The 21,655-nt window shown below is 33.8% G+C and overlaps 1 protein-coding gene across 4 annotated transcripts in view; it reads right to left on the bottom strand.

Moving 5' to 3' along the window:
• EcR (ecdysone receptor) overlaps positions 1 to 21,655 on the bottom strand; it is a 346,125-nt gene that overhangs the window by 203,750 nt on the left and 120,720 nt on the right. For all 4 annotated transcript variants that reach the window (XM_073088156.1, XM_073088155.1, XM_073088153.1 and 1 more), the window contains one exon: positions 10,691 to 10,735. The gene's annotated coding sequence lies outside the window, so the exon portion shown is untranslated. The remainder of the gene's footprint in view (positions 1 to 10,690; positions 10,736 to 21,655) is intronic.

Raw genomic sequence — 21,655 nt, 5'->3', positions numbered from 1 at the left:
TGAAAAAATATTTTTTTGTTTGACAATTTTGATATATTTTTTTTAACAAAATGTTTTTTTTTCAGACTATAAATACCTACAAACACCTCATACTTTGTAATGATATCAAAAGAATACAAGTTTGAAATATTACATGCATATGAACTTTTATATGACAACACTGATATAATTTTTCACCATAATATTCAAACTGTTAAAATCGACAAACACCTCATTAATTGGAATGACGTCAGAAGGAGACAGCAGCTTGAAATATTACATACAAAAATGCACATGTATTTTTTTTGTATGGCAACACTGAAATATTTTTCCACAAATTTGTACAGTATATATGTACCATTAAACGCCTCATACAGAAAAAAATACATTAAATGGTGCCGGTCCTTAAAGGGAAATATTGCATATAAAAATACATACATATGAAAATTATTATTTTTTGTATGGCAACACTTAAATATTTTGTTACCTAAATGTGAAGACTATTAGTACCTACAATCGCGTCATACATTATAAGGTTGTCAAAAATACACAAAAGCTTGAAATGAGACATACAAAAATGCATATGTATGAAAATTATTATTTTTTGTATGAGAACACTGAAATATTCTTTTACCCAAATGTCTTAACTGTTAATATCTACAATCGCTTCATACATTGAAATGACATCAAAAGGAAACAACAGCTTGAAATATGACACACAAAAATGCACTTGTATGAAAATTATTATTTTTTATATGGCAACACTGAAATATTTTTCCACCAATTTATACAGTCTACAAGTACCATTTAACGCCTCATACAGAAAACTGATATTTAGTGATGCTGAGCATGATGGTGGTGGTCTTTAAAGGGAGACAACAGCCCGAAACACCACATACAAAAATACAAATGTATGAAAATTATTATTTTTTGTATGGCAACACTAAAATATTTTTTAATCAAAATGTGCACAATATTAGTACCTACAAACGCCTCATACATTCTAATGTTACCAATACAAGACAACAGCTTGAAATATTACGTACAAAAATATATATGTATGAAAATTAATATTTTTTGTATGGCAACACAAAAATATTTTTTTACCAAAATGTGCAGTCTATTAGTACATACAAACGCGTCATACATTATAACGTTGTCAAAAATTTACAACAGCTTGAAATGTGACATACAAAAATGCACATGTATGAAAATTATTATTTTTTGTATGGCAACACTGAAATATTTTTTTACACATTGGTACAATCTATAAGTGCCATTAAGGGCCTCATACAAAAAAATGACGTCAAATGGTGGCAACAGCCTGAAATCTTCGATAATCCTGTAGAAAATGCATTTGTATGAAAACATTTTTTTTGTATATGGCAACATTGGATTTTCGATTTTTTCCATAGGGTCCATTTGAAATAAAAAATATCTCCCATACATTACTTATATGCTCTGTCTACGGTTTCCGCACAAGTTCTCGAAAAGTGAAAATCGTGAAAAAAAAATCTGTATCCCAGTGTTGCCAGTTGATTAAGACAAAAATGGTCAAATGTCATTACGGCACCCATAAAAAATAGTTCTGTGAAAAAATTTAATTAAAAATATTTCTCCTTCTACTTTTCACATTTTTGAATGAAAAGTTTCAAAAAATGTATGAAGCATGAAAAAAAAATGTTTACCTGGCAACACTTCGAGCTGAGCTCCATGACCGCCCGATACAAAGCGACTCGCTCAAATGTTGCCAACCTCAAAATATTTCACTTCGAAAAATGCATTTTTTCGTACATTTTACAAAATGGCTGACACAAGGTGCGCCATCTAATTTAAAAAAAAAAATATTGCCATATGATAAAATTGAGGATACAATCCGGCCAATAAATCAAAAATATCGAAAAAATATTAATAAAACCACCGCGCTACGACCCCACAAACACACCTCGAAAAATGAAAGATTTCAAACTCAAATATCTCGGCGGCCATCTTGTTTTTCCAATTTTTGCTAATTTTATCGTAACAGTCGTCCCACAATTAGCCGAAAATGACACCAATCTCAGGTAGGCGCGCAGAATAAAAAAAAAGTTGAAAATCGCAGGAGGGCCGCCATCTTGAATTTTGTATGTTTCCCATTTTTCCTATAACCACCATAATATACCGAAAAAATATTTCATACATTATTTCTACCCCCCACCAATAGTTTAGGCTGGGCTACTCGAAATGTCAAAAAATTGAAAAAAAAAATCTAGCTCCCAGTGTTGCCAGTTAATTTGGATGAAAATGGTCAAATGTCATTACGACCCCCCTGACAAATACCCATGTAAAATATTTTCATTAAAAATGTTTCTCCTTCTACTTTTTACATTTTTGAATGGAAAGTTCCAAAAAAAGTATGAACGAAGAAAAAAAATCCTAAACCTGGCAACACTTCAAGTCATGCTCCACAACCGCCCCATACAAGGAGATTCGCTAAAATGTTGCCAACCTCAAAATATTTCACTTCAAAAAATGCGATTTTTCATACATTTTACATATTGCCTGACGAACGATCCGCCATCTGGTTAAAAAATTAAATAAATCCAATTTAGTAAAATTGAGCATATATCCGAGAAAAAAAACGAAAAAAATAAAAAAAATATTTAAAAAAACACATCAGTGCCACCCCGCGAACACACCTCGAAAAATGAAAAATTTCAAACTCAAGTATCTCGGCGGCCATCTTGTTTTTTCAACTTTTTCCAATTTCATCGTATCAGTCGCCTTCAAGTTAGCCGGAAACGATACCGATCTTGGATAGGTGCAAAATAAAAAAAAAAGTTGCCCAATCCAGCTCGGCCGCCATCTTGAATTTTGAAAGTTTCAGATTTTTCCCATAGACACGGAGGCAAATAAAAAATTCCACTCATACATCAAACCCACCCCCCACCACTCCTTCAGGTCGAGGAAGTCGATTTTTCGTAAAACTGAAAAAAAAATCCTGCAGCCAGTGTTGCCAGTCGACATCGACGAAAATGGTCAAATGTCATTACGACAGCCAAAAAAAATATTCCAGTGAAAAATTTTCATCAAAAATATTTCTCCTTCTACTTTTCATATTTTTGAATGAAAAGTTTGAAAAATTGTAAGAGTGGGGAGAAAAAAACTCAAACCTGGCAACACCTCGGACCGAGCCCCATGACCGCCTCGAATAAAGCAAATCGCTCAAACGTTGCCAACCTCCGAATATTTCACTTCAAAAAATCTGTTTTTTTCATACATTATACAAATCGCCTAACAGACGACCCGCCATCTTGTTGAAAAAAAAAAATAAATCCGATTTGGCAAAATTGAGGATATATCCGAGAAAATTTTAAAAAATGGCAACAAAATATTAAAAATCCCAAGAGATACGACCTTCCAAAAACACCTCGAAAATTGAAAAATTTCAAACTCAAATATCTCGGCGGCCATCTTGGTTTTTCATTTTTTTTCAATTTCATCGTAGCACCCACCTGAATATTATTCGAAAAAGAAACAAACATCAGCATAAAGTCAATAAATGAAAAAGTTAAAATTTTTAAATCGGCCGCCATCTTGAATCTATGGCATCTCATATTTTTCCCTTTGCCTCGGGGGGGAGAGGAGAAAACCCGCCATAGACAACAAAGTCGCTCCTAGACGGCAACATGGAGAACGCACGCCATTCCTTACAGGATTATATATATATAATAATAATTACTTTCATATGGGATTTGAACTTACTATATTTTAAATTAATAAAAGCACTCTTGATTCCTATTTTGGTTTCCGTTACGCCTCAACTTTTCGTGTTACACTTGATTTTACTCCTCATAAAATTTCCGTACCGGGCCTTATAACTCAAATCGTTTCTTAAGGAGTAAACTCCAAAAATATTATTCCTTAGTCAGGAGAAGCAACGCATGTGATCGGCTTTAGGTAGAACTCCTGTTCCATATGGGCATAACTCTTAAGTTTGCCAATGGATTATAGTGACAGTGGGGTTATTAAAATAGGGACTCCTTTCAAGCTAAACTGTTAAGATATAATAAATTAAATTAAACGGTGCCATTGTCAGCAATAATATTTATGATCGTTTAACATTCAATTAATGTTTCCATTCTGACATCAGTTAGGTATTTGATTTATGTACTAGCTTAGTTGTTTGAACAAAACTGACTACCAATAATTACGATTAGAGATAAATAAATACAAACTTATTTCTACTAATGATACCATTAACGCATGGCTTTTGTTACATTATAAAATAACCAATAAGTAACGATGCTAAAAAAAAAGCCGAGGCATCAAAATAATTGGCTAAAAATTTGACTTTTAACCTCTATTTTATCCCAGTTAGGGGATGAATGTCCACGTACAACTCGATGCACTACACGACACATGTCTTGACACGATCACGACATTTGACAGCATATATGACACAACACACGACACGACGTACAAAACAAAGTATAACATAACATAATGCACGATCCGACATGACAAGACTTATATTATGGTAGTCTTTTCTGGCAAACATTCTTGGGAAGTCAGTTAAATATGCAGTCCTCCTGATGTTAAGTGGAAATATTAAACTAAATAAACCACCAATCAGAACTATAGTTCTATCCAAAACCGATCACAGCTATACCTAATAATGTGACAGAAAGCTTCAAGTTAGCTCACATTGTGTATAAGACGCTACACGATCTTGCGCTCTCAGCAGATCTCGAGATGAGTCTCGCTGACACCCACTACAAGTTTAGAATTTTGCAGACACGGCGAATTTAAATTCAACGAGGCTGGCTAGATTGTCGCGAATGTCGCTCGCCTATGTCTGTCTAGGTTGCTAGGGAACACGGGAACATTGCGTTTATAAATACAAAGGTGAACTTATAGAAAACGATTTTGGGAAAAATAAAAAATCTACGAGTATGTCTATATAAATGAATGAGTATGTCTACATATGTGATTTCTAGGCAATAAGCATTGTTAATTTATGAATACAAATTTATGAATACCATATAAAAAATTATGTTGCTAGGATTTTAATTGCAAACAAAACATTCCATCATTTATTAAGCTTTTTTAAGCAATTTCTTGTAAATTTTTTTCGATCTCTCTATACGGGTTAACCTTTACAAAAATGCATTTTAACGGAATGGTCATATGAGAAAATATATGCCTATGGTACGACAGGCCAATGGTATGAAATTTGGACCATTCGCAGGTCCAAGGTTCAATTCCCAGTCTATTTTCACTGCTTCAGCAGTCAAGAAAACAATCAGAATTTGCTAAACGGCACTTAGCATGGCTATAACATATAGCTCAAACGCTACTCGATCCTAAAACAGATGCCCAGCCGTGGGACAACTTGCCCAGTTAATCCGCTGTCTCGAGTACCCACGAAGCGTAGCGCGGAAGTATGTAGGCCGGTCGCGTCGGCGGCGATAGCTTATCTTATTGGGTTAATAACCGAGGGCTATTGGAAATATCGTTGCAATCACGACGCGCTTATCAGTGGCTGTTCACATCTTTATCGCTGGGTCGCTACATCGCGAGGACTCGACACTTCTGTCTTAGATATAGACTGCGATGCCATGTTGTGTTTTAAGGGTCGTTTTTTGTTGACCCTACAACACTTCTATCTTTAAGATATATACACGCTGATGTCTTGTTCTGTTTTAAAAGTCCCTTATTGTTGACCCTATAACACTTCTGTCATTAAGATATATCATACTGATCTCTTTCTTCATGTTCTGTTTTAAGAGTCCCTTTTTGTTGACCCTACAACACTTCTGCCTTTAAGATATATACCTGCATACTGATGTCTTATTCTATTTTAAGAGAACCTTTTTGTTGACCCTACAACACTTCTGCCTTTAAGATATATACCTACAGATATATACTTCAGAAATGAGTTGTTTTTGTGGAAAGTATAGATTCTAATTAATTCATATTTACTGTTCTTCAATCTGTACCCTTACCAGGAGTTTTGACGTTTCGACAAATATACTAACGGAGTAATTCGTGTACATACATAAAAAATATATATATATATATACCGGCCGAATTGAGAACCACCTCCTTTTTGAAATCGGTTAAAAACGTAAAAACTCATTATAATGGTACAGTATAACTATTAACGAATGTAAAATATATAGTAAGAGTGAAACTTTTCAGGTTACTATCACACGACTAATTATTACTGTATGAAAACTGAAAACCAGCGCACTGGCCGTAACTGAATGAATGATAACACGTAATTAATTAAATCATACTTTCATCCGTTAATTGTTCTAGATTTGAGATTGTATAGCATTTTTTGTATTAAATAAATTGAAGTAATTAGTCTTTACGATGAAAAATTATGTTACTACGTATGACATTAAATCATTGCTTAATATTTTATGTTATGTGCTTTACAATAGCAGATACATACTATTAGAATATTAACTTGGAAGATTGAAAAATACTTAAAAGGAATGGAATTGTTTGAATGTAAGTAAATTATATAAATCGTCACGTAAGGGAAAAGCGTTATCCCGCCTCTATGCGACTCAAGCTGACGAGTAAGTTGTGAGCTCAATAGTGAGCACGTGGTTTTGTTAAAACTTATTTTTTTTTAGTCATGCTCATGTAACATTGTATTATTGTTATTGGAATTTTGAAGTGAAAACTAAGATTTTATTATTTTACTATAAATAACCTACTTTATGTATTACTACTTTGGACATAAATCTTAAGCATCAAATTAAAATCACACGCTTAAAAACAAGCACTTCACCTCACATCTCGCATATTTGCTACGATGATTTGATAGGTTAATAACTTATTGGTAATTACGAGGTATAATAAACACGGTCATATGATTTATTATTGTAATCTATGCATAATGTAATATCACACTATACACATAACTGTTATGTGACTACATGACGTGTGACTAGACGATATTTACTTTAGGTATATTATTATCAGATATTGGATATTATAAGCTCATTCATAAGAGCTCTATTAATGGTTATGGAAGACAAAATAATAGAAAGGTGGAATAATATTGAGATATCAATTTACTCATATAACGCTGGTTTTGTAGGGTTCCGTACCCAAAGGGTAAAAACGGAACCCTAATTACTACGAAACCGCCGTTTGCCCGTCTATTCGTTTGTCCGTCTGCTCGTCTGTCTGGCTGTCACAAGGCTTTATCTCTTGAACCGTAATAGATAGACACTTGATTTATTTTTATTTGTTATAGGGAAAAAACAAAACACGAAGGTGTGAAGATTGAAGGAGGTAGACCCGTTTGTGGTTTACGAAGGCACCACCGTCACACTTATTTCTGCCTACTAATAGCAGTGCACAGCACGGCTGTTTCGTTATGAAAGATGTGATAAGGGAGGCTGATTTGAGGCGTTTGAAGGCCCCCAGAAGCAGCAATGCATCTGTGGCCGACCTTCGACCTCAAGTAGGATTCTTATCTTAATCAGGGTCGTTTACAGATTTTCATTTACGACAATGGCCACATACAAATGGAGTGCATGCTTGATGGTTACTTTAATATTGTAAAAAGTGACAAAATAATAATTATGTTATCTGGGCCTCTGATAAAAAGACACAATAGTTGGGTACCTATATGATTTGGAGTAATAAAGGGCTGTCTGCCGAACTCATTGCAAGTGGGCACGTTGGCCAATCAACGTATTCAATTATGGAGTACAATGAAAATTGCCGACTCCGGGTTTTCCCATCGTTTGTCATTGTACGGAATATTTAATGATAGCATTGGATACTTTCCGTAAGTATTATAATTTGTATTGTTCGGAAATTTCTGACTGTAGAGCAGTTGATTTTTGTAAATATTTGAGTGATTATTTTTTGTATTTATTCTACTATAGTATGAGTTTTCATAACAAAAATCGTTTTCCAGTTATAAGTTATATTTATACAAAATAATTTATAATTAGGTTTGACGTTTGTTAATTACCTGTCAACGGTTTAATCAAATAGCAATAGTAAATCCTAAAAGAATATTTTAAGTACGCATTTTGTCTAGTTAACAATATTTTTTGAAATTATTTTTCAGTATTGGTATTTTTCAATAAAATAAAAGCCTCTAATAAGAACTGTTGACATATATTAATTCTTTAATTTACCCGCAAAATATCATTACTGTCCCACATCTGAAGTCACATTGGGAAGGAAATGAATAAATAAATGCACTTCCTACACTCATTGTCCTACACTAGGATTCCTGGTATCGTGGGTGCCATGGACATGAATGCTATTAACACCCAAACAGAAAATCTAAAGTCGTCATTTACATCTTTGCCTGGCCGGGGATCGAACCAAAATTCTTTGCATATTAGACCAGTATGGTGACCGCTACACCATATGGGTACCTACTAATATGTACTGTCTAACAAGTACATAACTACATAAGTAACTTCTAATATGTTCATAATTTTTATGAAAGTCTTAGCTGGGGATTCAAATCTAAACCTTGAGAGATGAAATTAATACCACTGGGTTATAGCAGCTCTAGCCAATTCTGTTTATATCTGTACTAATTCTAGGGCAGCATTAAATATACGCTAACAAAACAGCGCAGGAATTACTTTGATGTATGCTATAAATTGTCGGCAATCATCTTTGCTTATTCGGATGACACTTTGCAGGGTTTTGACCTGATTCGCGATTTCTTTGCTTTGATAATAATCATACCATTCTACTAAGAAAAATGCCTTTCGGTTTCCACCCCTGGTCAATCAAATTAATTGTACCTGTACCCTTACCATGAGATTTTACGTTTCGACAAATATGACTGTTTTGGTATTTGTTTACGTATTTGCCCATACAAATACCAATCAGCGCCCCTGGCGGTTTGTATCAGAACTTGGGCACTTACTTATTGTTTCGTTTACTGAAGCAAACGGAACAGAATAATGGATTGAGTAAATGTAACGTAAAATTGTAGTATGTTTTGAAAACTGATGGTAAGGGTACTGCTGTGAAGAAGGTTTTCCGGGTCCTACCCGAGTCAATCAAATTTTAGTAATGACTCTACGTAATGATAGTGTACCGACTTGTCTTTGTGTATAAATACTGCATAATTATGGTGTACATACTTGTCTTTGTGTGTGTTATATTATATATGCCTTGTGGTTATGTTAAGAAATAGTTAAAAAGATAATAATTATCCTAACATTTACAAATTCAGTTTAACTATTATAAATAACTCAAAAGTTTACACCTAAATCATGTAACATTTCGTTAAATATGTGAATAATATCTTGTACTATCTTGTATATTAGTATTTTGTATTTCATTCGTACCAATTCCTAGTCACGCTTCGCTGCGAGCAAGGCTGTTGTTAATAAATTAATTATTAGGAAAGTAAATAAAAGTTCAGTTCCCATGGGAACATCGAAATAAAAAGTAAGAAACTTTCTGATATAAAAATAACTTTATGTTAAAATTTTAAGTTAATTCATCAACTACTTTTCGAATTTTGCATAACTACAAAAGTATTTGTTTATTAGGGTTGCGTACGAAAATACAAAACCGAACATATATGACTGGTGCGTCTCTCTGTCAATGTGTCATAGCCAATTTGCTCTGAAAATACTGGACCAAATGATTTGAAATTTTTCCGTGATCCACTGACAAAGATATACTGCAAATAAATGAAGGGGCTTTTAGTGAACTCAAATATATTTTATATCTAATCCTGAAATTACAGAGGCGAGAATATTGACAAAAATACAGAACATCGTACTTTATTTAAATATAACAGGAAAACCTATAAAAAGTCCCTTCAAATAACGAACGAACTCACATATTCATGTGTATAGTTTCCTAATTGTCGTACGTATCGTACATTAAGTATGAGAGAACAGGTTGTCAATGTTTTACAGCGTTAAATTTGTACTGAACCCTCTCCACGCGAGTTAACTCGCTACTTGCTTATTTTTTAAACGAATTCATTATCTTAATCGGCGGTAATTTTTATTTTGAACCACGCACAATATCTACTAAAAGTATTAAGACCAAGAACCACATGAGCATAATATATGTAAAACTGGTTTCGGACTTTTTATACTTCCGCATAAAAACTTACACGTGGAGACCAGAGTATAATAAATAAAGATGTTAGTGATATATCATTTTTAGTGATTTTCAAGTATAAATTAGTGAAAATTGATTTTGTTTATACGGTTAGCGAGAATATTTATTAAACAAAGGATTATGTCATATTCCTTTTTTAATTTTTATGGTAGATTATTTTTAGATTCTTTTCAGTGTCGATAACCTATCATAGTGTTACGCTAATAAAGAAAAGTATACAATGATTATATTCTATGTTTTGTAACAACACAAAAAGTTAACAAATATTGAAACTCGAATTTTGAACAACATTTTGAATTTGGTACGTGTGTGGAATTGAGATATCAAGGGAAGCAAATAAAAACGCATATCGTGATTACCCGTTACATAATAAAATGTCTCAATTCCACGGTAATTTTAGTCTAAAATCATATAGAAGCAAATAAGTTTTAAAGAGGCACCATTACCCTTCAAACCATAAAATAATATATTAAACCTCAATCTCTTAAAGCTATTTTTATGAAAAGGTACCACCTTTATAACTTGTTAAAGATACTTTTCCCCACGATTTTATTACATATAACGTTAAAAATGTTATGCTTACCACTGGAGGCGTTTTCCGAGGCGAACAGCGGGGCGGCGTTGTAATCTGAAACCAATAACAAACACTTAGCTTAACCCACATAAGTGCGTATATCCGAATAACAATCGTTATACATGTTATGCATAGATTAGTAAAGATTACTCACTCCTAACATCAAAATGTACCCAGTTTTGAGAATTGAAATAGTTGCGTAAAAAAGTTTTACCACGTCTCCGTGCTAAAATGTCCCTAAAATATTGGAAATAATTATTTATTTATTATGTAAATTACGCAGTATTAGTTATTTATTCGTAAATTTTCTCTAAAAATGTCTTTATTTGTCAAGAATTCAAAAAAAGAACCTACTAATAAGTCGTTTTTGGCTTCATTCAATTTTAAGGCGGCGAAGTATCTTTACTAATCTATGATGTTATGAGTCAACAATATGTGTAAGAAAAGTGTCAACTTTCTTAAGGTTTTAGTTTTTTACACGTTTAAATATCGACTGACACATCAATCCCATGCACAATTGGACGTAGTTATGCGAAATGGATCCAACCCACAAAAACCGTTTTTTTAGTTACTATCACAAATGGCATCTCCACATCAACTTTCGTATACGCAAAAAATATTCAAGCTGCATGGTACGTTTTTTCTTTTGAAATATACAGATATCAGTGATACCAACCATAAATTAAGCAATTTAAAGGGTTAAAAAAGAACCATGTGTCATGGTAATTTGTATGATGGACGATAAAAGATCCAAACTTCGTTGGATCTATATGTCAAAGCGATTTTTTATTAAAATTCGTTGACATTTTTGCAAGTGTTTGTTTACTCCATTTTCGAACAAAAAGATCTATCCCACATTTTAAATATTGCAAGTAAGAACCAATGAGGTTTTTACTGAAAAAAAGTATACTTTTTCGCATGAAACTTATTAAAACCATAAAATTCCGGAAGTAGATAGAAATACCTAATATTTAAATGAATTTTAAAAACAAGCTATAGTCTCGTTATTTCAATATACCAATTTTATTAAAAGGCCTATTTTCTCAAAAGCTAGTTTTTGTGGTTGGATCTATTTTGCTCAATTCGTAAATTTCGTCTTTATGAAAGGATTTTATCAATGGCCTAATTAACGTTCCTATTAGCAATTAAATGACGTTGTACATGATTTAACGTTTTTGCTGCAGTTATATTTAACCATCCAGTTGATTCGGTCGTGAATTGTCGAGAACTGACATCGTAATACAAATGCCGTAATCAATATAATTATTTTAAGACATCATATTGACTTAACAGACCTTCTACGAAGCTCTTTGTTTTGTTTTTAGTTTGCAGATAATCATGGATTTGGTACCCATCAATCGGGATTGGTTTTGTTTTCAACATTATTCTAAAACATATGACCTTTGAACCAAGTCTTTCAATGCGAGTGAAACGTGATTGCCCTAACAAAATGAGTTCTCGTAATTTTAACCAGGGTTAAAGTACCGCGTCATCGCGTTTTTACGGTTACATTAAAAGGGGTCATTTCATAGCGTTTTGACGGTCTATAAATTTCAATTGGTAAAGTGGGATTGATCGTAGACGTGCCAATAATAATGATCCATGAAACCGCGCGAAGGCCGCGGGGTAAATGACACCGACTTACGCAACTCATTGGTACTAGCCGCTCAATCACCAGTTTACGTCGAACTCTTTGATACTTATGAAGCCCTAGTACTTTAGAGTCGTTTCATTGGTTAGGCTCTTGCAACACAATTTAATTAGTAACTATAGTATAGCTAGGGACATCTATTTACATTGTTTTGTAACAGTATTTTTTCCGCGTAAGCGAAAAAATCAATAAATAAGTTCCTTGTTCTACGATTTGATGGAACGATAGACCGCGAAATCGCCATTATGCCCGATAGCTCCGGTTGTTTATTGTTCAGTACGACTACTTACCATAAAAAATGCAACTATGTAGGCCCTGTTCGAAATAGACGCTGAGTTCATTAATGGGAATAGCAATTAATATTTATTTTTAGATTTAACCTCTGCGAGCGATTGGCATCATTAACACACTTTTATATCGATGATATTATCAAGATACGGACCGATCGGACACTCGGATAAATATATTATTTGAAAGTCGATCACGAATTTCACACAAACTTACACACCGTGTCAAACTGACATACTGATCGAGTATTCAGTTGGACCGCCGGCTGCCATATTGTTGCCTACATCTATGGCATGTAAATGTGTTTGTGGACGACAACACACCCACACAGGCTAGACTACGCACACAGCGACGTATTCGCTTGTCGTGTTTTAATTCAGGAACTCACACACACACGGCCTTTTTATGTGAGCGGTCCCCGGCCTCTTTACGTAGTGAGTTCTTGCCTATTATTGTTTCTTTGAAACTTCATAGTGAAAATGCTTGTTTTATGACAAGAATATAGCGTACAGACACTATTAAACCTAAAACTATATGTTCAAAAGGTATTATTGTGTATTATTTCAATTTTTGAAACCACAAAAACTTTTACAAAATTACGAATGTTCGTTATACTACATTTTTAAAATGTGATCCTATTCACTTTAATGTTTAGCAATAACTTGACAACCACATGACTTAAATCAGTAGTCAGATAGTTGTAGATGTATCTACGATCCAATAGAAACTATCATTACTTATATAACTACTTAAGTTTTTTTTCAAAAACGTCTAAGCGCTACCCCAATGCTTTATAATTTTAAAACATTTAAAAATCCAGTTGCTATACAGAGTCGAAGTTATTTTTAAGTCTCCTTTAAATCACGACCGACATTGAAGCTACAAAAATAGCGGTGCAATGTTGTGTGGTTGAATACAATGAAAATAATTCAGTTCGCAAGAAAGTAATTAATGGATCTGTATGCATGTGAATTGATTAGCACGCTAAATTTAATGTTTATATTTTCTTGCAATTCAACATTGTTTCTCGTAAGTGTATACATTTTCAATCTATTTCGTTGCAATGAAAAATAATATATGTAGAACAGTCACTTTGTGAAATGCGATAAAGGATTATTTATTTATTCTGTTTTAATTTTTAAACAATATTTGGTTTTGATCATAGTTAAAAATTGACGGTTTAGTTTGATCCTTCTATTTTCTAACTAAATAGGATGCATGTGTTATGATTATGGATCTATGTGAAGTGTAAGGGTTCATTTACTACAGGCACAGAGCGTGTCAGACGCGTACCGTGACAGACAATAAGTATTCTCCTATATTTACAATAGGCCGCAACACCGTAACACATATCAAAATATCTTATATATAAAATTCTCGTGCCACAATGTTAGTTACCGTACTCCTCCGAAACTTTACCGATTTTCACCAAATTTTACATGCATATTCAGTAGGTCTGAGAATCGGCTACTATCTATTTTAAGTGATAAGGGTTGTTCACCCTTATTTTTTTATTAATTTATATGGCAACACAACGTTTGTCGGGTCAGTTAGTTGTATATAAAATATGATTTGGTCTGCCACGGCCCGTGCCTGGCACGTTCAAGGGCTGTGAATATATACGAGGCTATAGATTTCTCAGGATTAATTTTGCGATACTTTTAGGAGCAGTATACACTGGGTGTCTACAGAACATCTTTTATTAAAAGATAAGTGTCGCGACACTAAAATATGCCATTATTATTCATCCTGTCGCTCCTATCCGATGTTCCGATTCTCTTATTTACGCGGAAGAAGGCTACAAATGGCCGAGAGAAATGAAAAGATAAATGAAGGACATACCATTAACATTCAGCTTCATGATGCATTCGCCTTTCATAAATTACAATAGCCTTATCGATACATATTGTTCATAAATGGAAAAGTGACATGGTAAATGGAACGATCTTGTATCAACTTATATCGTTGTTTCAAATAAAAGATGAGACCATTTGATAAAACTGATTTCGATCGGCCGAAACTTCAATTTCGTTTTGTGTTTCATGTTTAACGCTCGTTATTTTTAAATCTATTTTTTCCTACTGAAGATCCTTTCCTACGAAATCTTGACATATTTTGGAAAGCATTCTATGTCAGATGTCAATGTAATGTCAAGTGAAACATTAGATAGATTGAATATCGATAACATACGTTAATGAAGTAACAAAGCGGGTATGAGATTGTTTTTTAATATTCCCGTAAACATCTTCGATCTGAAAAAATATTGATTAAATATAATTATGAAGGTATTTATTATTTGACATTAGCATAATTTGCTTTCGCAAGGAAACTAATATAAAATGTTAAAAAGAAGTTAAATGAATTTGAAAATTAAGTGATTGAATTTAGATATTACTAGCTGAACCGGCAAACGTTGTGTTGCCATATAAATAAAAAAATATGTTAAGGGTGAACAACCCTTATCACTTAGAGGTATGAAAAATAGATAGTAACCGAATCCCAGACCTACTGAGTATGCATATAAAATTTGGTGAAAATCGGTAAAGCCGTTTCGGAGGAGTACGGTGACTAACATTGTGAGACGAAAATTTTATATATAAGTCTAGCTGACCCGGCAAACATTGTGTTGCCATATAAATAAAAAATGTTAAGGGTGAACAACCCTAATCACTTAGGGGTATGAAAATCGGTAAAGCCGTTTCGGAGGAGAACGGTAACTAACATTGTGACACGAGAATTTTATATATAAGATGAAATTTCGAGGTTTGTGTTTAATACTTTAACACGACATTAAATTCCGAAGAACAAAAACAAACCCACAACTACGAATCTTTGGCCAAAAAGATATGAAGTTTATTACCGTATAAAAAGAAAAAACTTAATTCTGCCACTCTCGAGGTCCTATTCGCAAAGATAATGATCCCATTTTATAACAACTATAAACCACACATTTAATGCCCTATACAACCAAGTCAGCAACTTTTTGTAAAAATAAATCCAAGGCGACTTGGTTATTACCTAGAGCCTAAAAATACTACTCGTATATTTACATACTAAGTACCTATGTGAAATTGTTGCATGATCACGAAATATTTTATGAAGGTAGTAGAACCCTTTGTGATTCGACTCCGGCGGCACCACCGTCATACCTATTTCTGTCTAATAACAGCAGTGTTAGGCGCTGCTGCGTTCCGTTTTGAAGGGTGTGGTAAGGGAGACAGACTTTTCTGAGGCGTTCCAGCTTAGTTCTCAGGGGTAGCGGCGCAGCTGTGCCCGACCTCAGGTAGGAATATCAAATCCTATCTCGGGTTGTTTACAGATGCCCATGGGCGGCAGTAGCCACTTACCATCAGGTGGACTGCATGCTTGTCTGCTTCTCCTATATTATAAAAAAAAAGTATTTTTTTAATGAAATTAAAGGTCATAGGCCCTCTATAGTTTGACTCTGGTGGTACCACAGCCACACCTATTTCTGTGTTATAGCAGCAGTATTAAGCGCAGCTATGTTACATTTTAAAGGATGTGGTAAAGGAGATATACTTTTCCGAGACGGTCCATAGTGCTTAGGGGTAGCACTCATCTTTTGCCAACTTAAGGTGGTAATCTGATCTTATTTGGGGTTGATTACAAATGTCCATGGGCGGCAGTAGCCACTTACCACCAGGTGAACTGCATGCTCGCTTTAACATCATAAAAAGTATACAGTGTAAGCTGAGTTCAATCAATATTAAATCAAGTTTATGTTTAAACCAGAGTTCCTCTATTGAAAACTCACGTTACGATTTCTATAAAATCGACAGCCGATTGGTTTATAGGTTCGATTTCCTACGGAAGCAAATTCTTCTACAAACTATTTATTTCCGGAACAAGCGTGTTCGAATTAGATTTCTAGACATTTCCAGATATTCTAGAAATCTCACAAATTCTAGCTTGGAAAACTGTGAAATCATTTTTATAAGCGTTATGACCTAAAAAATAAAAGTTTGGCGTTTGAAACGTGATCTAGGCAGATAATATGGAGGTCTTTATTTGTTGCCATAAATGAAAATCATCGCTTCGACTTCTTCCCTCATTAAAATCTTTTAATTGCTCCGCTCCGGAACAAAGAAAGTGATCTTGATATAGCCATAATTTTGCAAAAATGCCTCAAAAACTTTATCTAGACATTCTAGGTAACTTCAGCGTGTTTAATGATCCTACTGCTCCTTTTCAAGTCGACTATAAACTTACCTACCTTTTATTCAAAAAGAATAAACATTTTTGAAGTTGGCAAAACCTTTTGTGGTACGACTTCGGCGGCACCATCGCCGCACACCGTTGCTGTGTTCTGGTTTGAAGGGTGTGTTATTGGTGACGTACATTTCCGAGGCGTCCTCAGGGGTAGCGGCGCATCTGTGGCCGACCCCAGGTAGGTATATCTTATCCAATCTGGGGTTGATTACAGATGTCCATGGGCGGCAGTAGCCAGTTACCATCAGGTGGACCGCATGCTCGTCTTCTACTCCTATATTATAAAGAAATCAACACGTCGATCTAATTTCATACATTTATTTTCAGTAAATTAGGCTCTGAGGTAATAAATTCTTCGATGAACGATTGATTGAGTATCCTTTCGCTTTTACATTGTATAATAATATAATACTATGAAAATCGACAATGTTGGACCCAGTATTTTTTTGCAATTGCATTCGTCTAGGTTTGCTAAAATGTGTTTTAAATTCTGAACAGATCACTTAATTCGACGCTATTAAGAGGCCTTGTTTTTCCTGTTCGCCTGTATTGTGCGGAATTTATTTCACCACAGCAAAAATCCTAATGCATTCTTAGAAGTCGTTCTGATTTTTTTAAGAACGTGTCGTGTATTCGAATACATTTCCTGAAGGCTAACCGTCGAATCAAGTTTTTGAGTTTCTGATCAATTTCGATAGCACCATAATCTATCACTATGAAAACGAAATGTAATGTAATAATGTAACCGTAATGAAATTTATACATTCCATAATAATCTTCTTTTATTATCATGACATTAACATGGAATCATCAACAACGAATGATTATCCTACTGAAGCTATGAGTAGATGAACATATTAGTCTTATAAATTGTATCGTTGTGTTTCTTACATAGATACTAGCTGACTCGGCAATCGTTGTGTTGCCATATAAAAAAAAAAAATAAGTGTGAACAAAGGGTTGTTGGGGTCACTTAAGGGTATGAAAAATAGATAGTAGCTGATTCTCAGACCTACTGAACATGCATACAAAATTTGTTGAAAATCGGTAAAGCCGTTTCGGAGAAGTACGGTAACTAACATTGTGGCTCGAGAATTTTATATATAAGATACTAAGACCCATATCAGTCGTCTGCACAGAGGTGCTTAGACCCAAAGGGTCGCTAAGACAGTCGAGCTGGTTATATATAGGAAAATAAAACTTTAGTGCTACTACTAATACCCCGACGCTGTTATCCACAATCATTATGCTGTAAAAGTGAATATACCCCATACATGGATATGTTATATTGCATCGTTAAAGCAATCTTTAGTTGACTAATATACTATATTTGGTATCATAATATTGTCAATGAAGCGTTTTCTTACATTTAAAAATAGTAGCAGTTAATTTTATTAAAAAGGTGCCTGTAATAATCATTTAAATTTTTAATTGAGCTAAAGTTAAGTTTAACTCCCATTATAATAATTGCATCGAGTATTATTGCTTTATTGTGTTTTAAGATCTTTTTGATTATAACATTAAATTGCGATATAAAAAAAAAGTAACTAACCAAATAACGAATATATTTTGAAAGAAGCGTTAGTAATCAATACATCGGGAAAGAAAATTCAGAGCTGGTTTCGTATGTAACTTATACATTTCTGTATACAGGTAATGAGTTAAAACAAATCCCATTTATGTTAAGAGAAACGCGTAATATTTTTAAAGCCCAACCGTGCCCAACTCGCTAGCAGTCGTGACCTACCGCAAGTAAGATTTCCACCGGCGGTGGCCGAGTAACCGTGCTCCAGCCATGCACTGTACATGCACTATGCATATGCAGTATATGCTGCATGCACGCACACGCATGTCTCGCGCTCCGTTCCCCCTGTTAAGTAGGGATGCCAAAAGCTTATGTGGTTTTATGTTGTTCAGCCCGGGATTTAAGATTAAATGGAATTAATTTTAAATATGGTCGTGTTTAGATCATTGAATTAAGTTTAGTGATTCATAATGACAGCTTTAAGTACAGAATGCTCTTAATGTTAAGCTCGTTTGACGCTTCAGTGTATTGCTTATTATAAGCTTTGCATTAGTAATTTTTGTGAATAAAGCACAGAACGATAATAAATTTGAAAGCATTAATTTTTAAGAAAATATTTATTGATGTATTATGTATGGTATATAATGGCATACCAAATAATTGGTTTATTTACCGAATTCTATACTGATTTTAACTGAACTTATTTATTTTCTGCATTTTCTTTCCTTTATAATCTAGCGTAGATGCTATGTAGATTCAGTGGGGGTCAAGTCCGTAAGTAAATAATATATTCATGTAATATAAGTTGATATCTCATATACTAAGTAATATTCAAAAAGTCTGAAAATTCATCACATCGGGTTGACCCTAATCCAACTTCCGCCATGCTAAATAGAGAATACATGCACACATGCACAATTCACACACACTTTCACACATTACATTCTTTTAGTCCCCCTTATGTATAGACGGGGAACATGATATATGTGGTCTATTATGGTGGTTTCTTTAGTCTTCGATTAAGCACTAAATGTCAGGGCTTCGTTTAATCTAGGACTTAATATTTGTAAGTAAGTAATAAAGGAATGCAAAGGTAGCAATAGTCTACTGGTTGAAACTCGGTTTCTCAATCGGGAGAGCCGAGATCGAATCCTAGACATGCACGTCAGATTTTTCAAAGCTATGTGCATATTAGAAATGAACTATAACTTGCTAACATAACATTTTGAAAAAAAAAAAAACAATTCAGTAATTTCCTAGTCTCGGTCGATTAATATAAGTTTAATATTTATTAGTACCTAAGCAGTGTAATAATTATATTATCGTATTTAAATTATTTTAATTTTTACAATTTAATAATATTTAATTGTTAGCTTATGTGTGGCTAGTGGAGTTTTTCACCTAACTTAATGATCAATTAATAGTTTTAGTGTAAAATATATATACTTTGAAGGTTGTAAAAATATTCAGCAGATTATCGTGCAAAAATAGTTAATTTATTTTAGTTTCAAGTACATATTACATACCTACATACCTACGTATAATATATTATTCTAAGGGCTTCATTATTTTGATGTCTGATACATCACTTTCAGAATCACAACTCAATTTAGTTATTATATTTGTTTACGCTATTAACATAACAAACGCTGCATACAATAAAAGTTTTTACGTAAATAAAATTACAAAGTAAACATATCTGCTAGATTTGTGTACCTGCTATATTTGAACGAGAAAACATTTGCAATGTTTTCTCAGTAATATCCAATAACTTTATTTCCCTCGCAACGCCGTCCCAGTTTGCGATAATACGATTGAAATAGCGTATAACAGATATATAAATATAATGTATAGCATATCTATAATTATATAATGACTTGTCCTAACTAACTGAGTGATTCGTCATCGCAGAGCCTAACTACTGAAGCTAGAAGCGTAAATTGTATGCGTAATAAGTTCCCTTTACGTCCGAGGCACTCACTAAGGAATTGTTGTATATTCAACCCTTTAGGGGATTGTATTATAAAAGTTGAAAGTTTGTTTGAAAATCCCCCAATTACAAAGTAAACTCTATGAAACTTAGTAGTTAGTTCTCTGTTAGTAATAATGAAACACCTATTTTGCCCTTTTTGGAAAATCAACCTTAAGACAAATGGTATTTAAAGTTTATATCGAAGTCGGGAAACCAACCCTAAAGGGGCTAAAATAGTGTTTTAGAATCCGTATTATATTTTGTCATTTACAGGAACGAAGACGCCGGCTAAAGCGTATAACAGGGAGGGTGAAAGGGGGGATGGGGAGACCTGACCCCGTACAACGCAGCGCTTCTGGTCTATATTTAGCGATGCGTTTTATGGCTGCATATTGAGCCATAAACAATCCGCATTGCCCACTCTACGTTGCTCAATAAAGTTGATTCTTGGAAATATATGGCTTTGGGCTAAAATGGACTCTTGCTTAATTAGTGCCGTATTTTTAAGACAAAAGTTTATATTTAATTTGGTTGCGAAACTTTTTATATCTTACTGCTACTCATTCCCAAAGTTGGGGAAGCTTGCAACGTTCTCTATTATACTACTTCAATTCAGATTGATAGAAAAAGTAGAGGAAAATTATAACCCAAATCGTGTCCAATGTTTATAAAATTAAAAAAAAATTGAACCATGTCCAATGATTGGACTCCAAAGAAGACAGCAGAGGCCGGTAACTTAAACTCTCAATTTCTACATGAACTTTATTCAATTTGAAATCAAGAGTTAACAATAATCCTAACTTTAAACATTTAGGGGTAGTAAGATATGTTTTAAGTAGGTAAACTGTCAAAACTCAAGTTTCAAAATGACATTACTGTCAACCTTAAACCATAGAAACATGTCCCTAAGCTCAGTGCGTACCAACTCAGACGTCACAAATAGGATTGAAAGTGTTACAGCCCTGTTTTAAACTAGGGTTGGGCTGGAGCCCTGACCATGCACAACATAAGTGCTTCCTTAATGGCCTATATCAAGTGCATTCATTGTGTCTCACAATGACGTCATACAACGGAATACTGTTTATTAGTTTTGTTTGAAGCATTGTGGGAAGAACGTTTATGTTATGTATTTTAGACTACGTTCTACTTCTGGCTTTGTACTGAGTTACATCGATATTAGATACACATAACATGAAATATATGTATATAGAGAGTAAATCATACCTTAATATTATCAATTATGTAAAACCCCGATTCATCTAGACACATGGTAGTGTGACAGCCAAGTTCTTAAAAAAGAACAGGCGA

Source organism: Epargyreus clarus, unplaced genomic scaffold (genome assembly GCF_041222505.1).
Source record: "Epargyreus clarus isolate Ecla_fem2 unplaced genomic scaffold, WU_Ecla_fem_2.2 ptg000026l, whole genome shotgun sequence".
NCBI lineage: Eukaryota > Metazoa > Arthropoda > Insecta > Lepidoptera > Hesperiidae > Epargyreus > Epargyreus clarus.
This window is presented reverse-complemented; position numbering and strand designations above follow the sequence as displayed.